Below are 9,010 nucleotides of genomic sequence, written 5' to 3' on the forward strand. Positions count from 1 at the left end.
CCATTGTAGTCTATGCTACTTTCTCCCCACCCCCACCCTCCTCTAGCTTATCTCTCCACGCTCCAGGTTCACTGCCTTTATTCCTGATGAAGGGCTTTTGCCTGAAACATCGATTTCTAAGCTCCTCGGATGCTGCCTGAACTTCTGTGCTCTTCCAGCACCACTAATCCAGCATCTGGTTTCCAGCATCTGCAGTCATTGTTTTTATCTTGCTGTGCTCTCCAACCTTACAACAAGTGCTGCACGTCAAAATATTTCCTTGGCTGTAACACACTTAGGGCTCAGATAAAGATATAAAGGCAAGTTATCACAATAAGGTGAATAAAGAGAAAACGAGGCAAGGTAAGGAGTGAAGGCAAAAGAGAAAGAAGATGGATGACAGCATCTACACAGGAAGAGTTGAAGAGAGTTGAAGACAGGGAACAGGGAAAAGGAATAGAGTGTGGGAGGAAACCCAAATGGGGGGATGCTGAGCAGCAGTTTACAGGGTGGCATCAATAGCTAGAATCATAGAATCTCTACAGTGTGAAAGCAGGTTATTCAGTCCATCAAATCCACACTGACCACCATATAGCAGACCTACCCCCTTACCCTATCCCTGTAACCCTGCATTTCCAATGGCTAACCTACCTAACCTGCACATCACTGGGCACTATGGGCAATTTCCCAAGGTCAGTCCCCCCCTAAACAGCACATCTTTGGACTGCGGGAGGAAACCGGAGCACCCGGAGGAAATGTACACAAGACACAGGGAGAATGTGCAAACTCCACACAGACACTGGCCAGAGGGAGGAATCTATGGTTATGTTGACTTAGAAATGGCAAACATTACTTGGAAAAGGTGAGGAGATCGATAGATAAAATATATCCAAGGGCTGTAATTTGTAACCTAAAAATGCATTCAACAGAGTTGCACATGTAAAGCTTTCAAAAAGGCTGAAGGTCCTGAAATTAATAGCAAGACTGAATGAAATGTTTTTGCAATCAGGAACAATATTAATGATTCAACTCATAGAAAAGGTCAATGCAGTTGACTTGATCCTTTGTGGTAAAAACAATGACTGCAGATGCTGGAAACCAGATTCTGGATTAGTGGTGCTGGAAGAGCACAGCAATTCAGGCAGCATCCGAGGACAGGCAAAATCGACGTTTCGGGCAAAAGCCCTTCATCAGGAATAAAGGCAGAGAGCCTGAAGCGTGGAGAGATAAGCTAGAGGAGGGTGGGGGTGGGGAGAGAGTGGCATAGAGTAGAGACTCCCTGAGATTCTTGTAGAGAGAGGAGGAAAACTTCTTCAAGGCAGGCATCCTTGCAAGAGGATTCGCAGTAGGGTTAAAATCAACGAGGTAAAAACAATGACTGCAGATGCTGGAAACCAGATTCTGGATCCTCGGATGCTGCCTGAATTGCTGTGCTCTTCCAGCACCACTGATCCAGAATCTGGTTCCCTTTTGATCCTTTGTGAGCTAGTGGTCTGAAATATTCTGAAGAGTATTCTGGACTCGAAATGTTAGCTCTGCTTTCTTCCTGCAGAGCTGCGAGACCTTCTGAGATTCTCCAGAAATTTCTGTTTTTGTTTTAGATCTCCAGCATCCACAGTTCTATATTTTAGTTCAGAAATGTTCACTGCCATGCATTAGCCACAGGATGATCAATAACACTGATATGACTTTGTGCTGCTGTGATTGAGCCAGGCTGGAAGATCAGTTGGTTTATCGATGACCTGTCCTTGGTTCAGGTTGTGCAGGACTTGCATTGGACATGCTGCCAGAAGGGGATGAGTACCTTTGGAGCAATATAGTTAGAGGGAAGTGGACACCTTTCTGTATGAAATATGTTTCTGAATTTAGCTGGTAACTCTACAGGAGAAAAAGTCAATAATGTCAGCACCTGGTTGGATATAATGATTACAAAGTTCCTGTTGAGTCATACCTTGCAGCGTTTCTCAGACCCTAGCAGCTGTGTTGCTGCAGGCATTGACCTGAGGATCCCATGGAGCTGGTCTAGATACAGGCCAGCACCTCAGACCCAGTCAGTCTAACAGTTAACGCAAACCCATGCATAATTATTTACTGACATACGTCTTGAGATTATCTCTAGGCTCTAATCTGGGTTACGTCTGAATGTGTGTGTCTATGTGAGTGTGTGCATGTGTAGATGTGTATGTGAGTATGTGTAAGGGTGTGTGTCTCCTTGTGCGTGTGTGTATATCTGTGTGTGTGTCTGTGTGTGTTGGTGTGTGTCGGTGTGTGTGTGTGTGTGTGTGTGTGTGTCTGTGTCGGTGTGTGTGTTGGGGTTGGTGTAATTAAATCTCCCAGCAAATGCACTGCATATTTATAACAGCTTCTTCATTGTCTTGCCCTTTGGTGGTATCTCCACTGAAACCCCATCCCCCACCATTTCCATTTCCTTATCCTTCTCACGGCAGAAGGATAAGGTCTCAGTCAGGTTGGCTGCTGCACAATTCCACTCGGTCTTCAAGGTTTGTAAATTGAATATCAAACATTCTGCTGAGCTATAGAATAGCAACTTGCTTTTCTGTGGTGCTTATAGAAGATTGGAATAAATCCGTCAACTCCCACAGGGTAGAAATGTTAAAGGAAATACACAAAAGACTCACAAAGATAATATCAGAGCTGAGGGAAGGTAATTGTTAGAAAAGATGGAACAGGTTGGGACACCTTTCTCCAGAAAAGAGAAAACAGAGGGCTGACCTGATTGAAGTCCTTTTAAATCGCAAAATGTTATGATTGAGCAGATGTGGGGAAAAGGTTTCTCGCTGTGGAGAGTACAGAGTTCAGAGTCATGAATATGAAGCAGTCCCTATTAAATTCAATAAGAAATTCCTGGGAAATTGCTTTACCGAAAGAGTAATTAGAATATCGAATTTACAAAATCAAAGAGCATTTGAGCCAAATAGTATTGACGTCTTTAAGGAGGAACTAAATTAAGCTAATACAGAATAATGATACCTTGCTGGGATTGGATAAAGAAGTTTGGAAGGATTATATTTTCCTGATCAAACCTCTAGAATAGGTGGGATATGGACCCAGTCCTCCTGGCTCAGAGGTAAGAGCACTACCATAAGCACTATAAAAACATCCTGAAGCTTGAGAGGAAATGGATAGCTCTCATTCTGTCCAGCTGCAGGCAGCCTCTGATCTGATTTAACCAGGGAGTGAGCAGAGTAGTAAATGTGTGGCTGTATCCTGATGGGGTCTGATTATCAACGTGGACAGGTTTGCAGTCAGGAGTCAATCTTATAGTCAGTCGTGAATATGTATATCATGTACATATCAGTCTTGAATGTATATATCACGTCTCACCAAAAGAGAGAAGGGGGAGAAGTACAAATGGTATTTGAATCTCATTACAAAACTGATGATGATATTACAGAATAATCCAGAGGAAATTAATCCTCTTCCTATGATGGAAAGAAAGAGATTCCGAGGTCTGTGATTCCAACATTTCAATAGGTTTTGATCAAGATTTGAGACATGACCCTTGTACCTAATAGAATAATAGACAATACCCATTCTTAAAGATCTGTTTACTGATGTACATTTTATTCAAAATTTTGTTAAAAATCACACAACACCAGGTCATAGTCCAACAGGTTTAATTGGAAGCACTAGCTTTCGGAGCGACGCTCCTTCATCAGGTGGTTGTGGCTAAATCATTCAAAATTTGGACTTACTTTTAAAAAATCAAATAGTTGGTCTTGGAAAGAGACCAAGCAGTTGTAAGGAGCTTGTTCTCTTTATATATAACATCTCTTTGGGCAAGATTCCAACTGAATCCTTTTGTCGGTCAGACGAAGTGGAATATTCGGTCACCTGTTACACTGTCCACCCATGTAGACCTTCCCAACACCCACTGTAGCAAGAGGTATCAGAACAATTCCTGGATGCAGGAACCACCATGGACACATTGACAGCAATTGTCTCAAATTAAGGTTCAGATCACTGTGTTCATGCAATAAATAGAGTGAAGGAGCTAGGATTAAGGAACAGCAGTAGTCCATTTGAGCCCGTTGCACCCTTTAATATGATCATGTCTGATCATCCACTCCAATGCCTTTTACCCACCTTAACCCTGTACACCATCAGAAATCAGAAATCTACCTTAAACACATGCAAAGACTGACATTCCATCACCCTCTAGGATCTAGAATTCGAAATATTCTCAGCACTTTGTGTCAGGTGGCACAGTGGCTCAGTGGTTAGCACTGCTGCCTCACAGCATCAGGGTCCCAGGTTTGATTCCAGCCTCGGTGACTGTCTGTGTGGAGTTTGCACATTCTCCCTGTGTCTGCGTGGGTTTCCTCCCACAGTCCAAAGATGTACAGGTCAGGTGAATTAGCAATGCTAAATTGCCCATAATGTTAGGTATATTAGTTAGAGGGAAAATGGATCTGGGTGGACTTGATGGGCCGAAGGGCCTGTTTCCACACTGTAGGGAATCTAATCTAAAATGAAAATCCACTCATTTCAGTCCCAAGATCCTTATTTTTAAATTTTATCCCTGGTTCCAGTCTCCACAACCAGGGGAAACATCTGAACCTGCATCTACTCTATCCATCCTTCAGAAGGTTCATTGGACTCGAACCATTAACTCTATTATCTCTTCACAGATGCCGGCATACCTGCTAAGTTTCCTCAGCAATCCCACTTTGCCTTCTTGAATAATCCCACTAACTTGGGAACAAGTACGGGGAGCCTTCCTTGCACCCCTTCCATGACAATAATATCTTTCCTGAAATAAGGAGACCAAACCTGCACACACTATTCGAGGTGCGATCTAATTGGGCTCCCATACAACTGAGGCAAAACATCACTACTCCTGTACTCAAATCCTCTTGTAATAAAGGCTAACATTCCATTAACCTTCCTAATAGTTTGCTGCATGTTCACCTTCAGTGACTTACTGCCACATACAGCCCAGCACCTTTTCACATCTACACTTCACAACTCAGTATTTCAGAAGTATTCCATATGTGCTTTCCTTCTAGCCAAGCAGATAACCTCCCATTTGTCTACATTATACTCCATCTGCTATATTCTAGCCCACTCACTAGGCATATCCCACTCTTTCTGCGAAGCCACTCTACATTCTCCTCCGCTCCTAATGGAGGTTACTGACTCCATGGAATGATCTGGCATGGTTTTGGGATTGGAGAGTCAATCATTTCTGATGGAGATGGTTATCCAGCGGGAAGTTGATGGGAGGTAATGGTCTGTTGTGTGGACTAACCAGGAAAAAGTGAGGACTGCAGATGCTGGAGATCAGAGCTGAAAAATGTGCTGCTGGAAAAGGAGTGGGAAGGGGGGTTAAAGTGTTCAAGGACATGCAGGTCCTTGGCCTCCTCCATCGCCAGACCATGGCAACATGACGCCTGCTAGGCATAACCCTCATCTTAACCTCCTCCCACCTATCGCATTCCCAACGTCCCTCCCCCAAGTCCCTCCTCCCTACCTTTTACCTTGGCCTGCTTGCCACACCCTCTTCATTCCTAAAGAAGGGCTTATGCCTGAAACGTCGATTCTCCTGCTCCTTGAATGCTGCCTGACCTGATGCACTTTTCCAGCAACACATTTTTCAGCTGTGTGGACTAACCTCCTCATATTATTGCAGAGGTCATTCCAGCCTGCTTGTACCCCACCGGGGATGGGGTTTTGTAATAATCATAATGAGGTCAATCAGGTGGACCTCATAGAATATGATTTCCCTGTTTGGGCAGTTACACTAGTCCAATCAGGGAGCCCTGGCTGACAGGTATGAACAGGAATGTCCGAGGTTCTGCTCACTGAGTGCTGATCCTGAGGAGCTGGATCAGTGTTAAGGACTCTCCATTTGTGTCAGGGAGGGGACTGACTCTGAGCTGGCTGCCCACATCCAGTGTGTACTGCTGCTGTTGGTTTCTGATTTTGTTTGGGGAACCTGATTCCTTAACTGGCTGAACTGTATAGCAGTTTGCTAACTGGTATTCTCTTCTTTGAGGACTGATTTCTGAACTGGCTGATCTACACAATCAATGTGTTACAGGTGTAATTCAGCCCTCATTAAGGGATTGTTGTTTCACTGGCTGGTTACAGCCTGTGTGTTACTCTTTTCTCTTTTACTTTGAGAAAAGGACAATGCTGATTTTGTGGCAGGGCTTAGCCCTTGCACTTTGGTTTTCTTTCTTTTTCACATTTGTTTTCACTTTCTTTGTGTTTGAACAGAGCCCCTGTGAGAAAATACACCTTTCCAGATGCACTGGCCCTCTGTTGGTAGGCCTGGCCCTGTGTGGGTGGGCTAGGCCTCTGTAAATACTGAACACCTATGTGTGCTGGGATGTGAGCATTTGCTGCCTTCAGGAGTGGACCATCCCCTGTGAGTTAACAGCTGCTTTTACAATGAACTATATTCCTGTGAGTGGGCCTGGTTCTCTGGGGATAGACCAGGTCTTTATGGAGACTGAATGCTTGTGTGTGTGCTGCAGGGTGTGCATTTGCTGCCTTCGGTTGTGGGCTCTGTTTTTGATAATGCACTCTGCTTCCTGGAGTGGACTCTGTTCCTGGGAATGGATTCTGCATTCTGAAGAGAACTGTTTATGGTAATGGACTCTGTACCAGAAGGGACTCTGTTTGTTGCTAATTGACTCTGTCTTGTTGTTTGTTGGGTTTATCACCTGCACTGTCTTATGTGTCCCTTAGTCTGGCAGGCCTCACTGTGAGCTGGGAGGCTCAAAGGTCATCCCGAAAGCTGTCACCCCGAAGGCCAGAGGGTGGGTAGGCCGTCCCGAGAGTCGGAAGGTGGATAGGCCAACCTGATGCCAATCGTCCTGAAAGCTGGAAGGGGGTTAGGCTGTTCTGAGCACTGTTGTCCCAAGAAGGGGTAATCAGGACGGGCTGTCCTGGAGGTGGCCAGAAGGTGTGTGGGAGTGGCCGAGAGCCAGAAGATGCGTGGGGGCTGCCCTGTGCGCCATCATCCCAGGGATGGGGATGAGCTGTCCTGGAGGTGGCTGGAAGGTGTGTCATGGCACACCAAGAGTGGTAGGGGCATGGAGCAGACCGAGAGCTGGAAGGAGCGGAGGGGCAGGCTGCCTTTGAGTGGCCGGAAGGTGGGAGGGGTGGGTGGTTTGCTGGGTTTCCAGGAGTGTCTGTGTTATGTGCACTGTTTTATTGGTCAGTTTATCGGACTGTCTGTCTGTATGTGATTGAATTCACTGTTTTTCTTCTTGATAATGTACGGTGGGATCCGAGGTTCATCCTTGTTTCCCTGTGAACTGGTTGTATGGTGGGGTTTGGGGTCTGGCTTTGCTGCCCCCTTCCCCTGTAAATGGCTGTTTCTTGTAAACTGCTGTTCATTGTTAACTGTTGGTTTGGTAACTTGTGCTGGTTAATAAAGTTTTTTTAAAATATAGAAAAAAATATACAAACAGGAATGTCAGGGGTTCTGCTTACTCTGAGAGCTGGCTCTGAGGGAGCTGGATCAGGGTCAAGTGCAATATACGAGTAAATAAAGGGGGACGGTGATGGAACAGCAGCCTCTGGGGAGTTATTTCAGATTTCACGATATGTGATCTAGGATTCTATCTATTGCCTGGAGATGGTGTTGGAAGGAAGGAGTCATTAATGGAACAATTACGATTAACGTAGAACCTCCGGGTCTGTAATTTCTTTGGCTTCTTCCTTCGGGATGTCCGGGAGTTCACGATCTACAACGGCTGGAGTGACATTTGGAGCTCTGTGTGTAATGGAATGATGGGCCCCATTCCCCTGATACAGCAATCTTTTTAAGTCTGAATATTGGGAAAGACAGATTGAGATTCCTGCTTCTTGGCAGAATATTGAGCAGCAGCTTTTCAGGTGGCACCATGACTGACTGCTCCCCTCTGATGGAATAAAAGACTAAAACCCATTGCATAAATAATTCAGATTATTTTCGGAACAAGATATATTTTGAATGCATAACAATTTTATTAAGTTAAAAACTAATCACACGAGGATCCCTTGCATCAAATGAATGAATTGAAGGTTTGTTTTGAAAGACCAATATAACTGAGGCTAGAACGTGCACAGCAATGATGATTAGCTATCAGGAAAGGATGGAAACTATCCCTGCCAGCAGTGTGGTGGTAAATTATTGATGTTCTGTACAAAATGCTGTGGTGTGTGTGTGTGTGTGAAAGAGAAACTGCAGGCCAGCTTAGATACAGAAGAATTTGTTAATCTGCATAGTCTCACCTGCTAAAGCATGCTTTGAGTTCTGAGTTCAATTATTTCCAGGATTGCTCTGGAGAGTGAACTTGATTCCATCCTAAGCACCTTCAGGATGGGCGGGAGGTATTGGGGTGATGGAAAGTGAACGACGTTGATATTAACCATTGCTGGCAGCTGAGCAGCAAGAGACCTGATCAGTTCACCACTCAGCCAGTGAGACTGCAAACCACAGGCACTGAGCTCACGGTGGGGTTTACCTGTTCCACACTAGAGTAGACATAAGCCTGGTGCTGGAGCAATGTTACAAACAGTGACAGAAAGCGACTCTGGTGAAAGAACTGGCTGGTGAATGGAAAGAGTAAGGCTGCCATTGTTATGGAATGGGAAGAATTGGGGGTAGGGGGAGAGGAGGGTGCTGGCTGGGTGTAAAAGGGTGAAAACAAATCCACTGAAAGCAGCATTGGCAGTTTGGCTCAGAGTGTAACTGTGCTGTGTCTATGCCAACTGATTTCCTGAGGAAGTGATAGATTTGATCTGTTATCACAGTTTTACAGCAATGCTTTTGGCAGTAGTTAGCACTAAATTAGCATTGCCATGTTGAATATAATGTCAGGTAGGAAGGTGCCTCCAGTGAAATAGATTGCAGAGCAGTAACATGTGACAGATATTGGGCATTGCAACACTCCTGGACAAAGGCATCTATAATGGGTCGATGATGGATGACAGCCAGTCAGAGCCTGATGGTTCAGTTCAAATTCTTGTTACATTAATTTTACATCAGCATAGATGTAGTTTGGCTTGTTCA

This window comes from Chiloscyllium plagiosum, chromosome 40 (genome assembly GCF_004010195.1).
Source record: "Chiloscyllium plagiosum isolate BGI_BamShark_2017 chromosome 40, ASM401019v2, whole genome shotgun sequence".
Lineage (NCBI taxonomy): Eukaryota > Metazoa > Chordata > Chondrichthyes > Orectolobiformes > Hemiscylliidae > Chiloscyllium > Chiloscyllium plagiosum.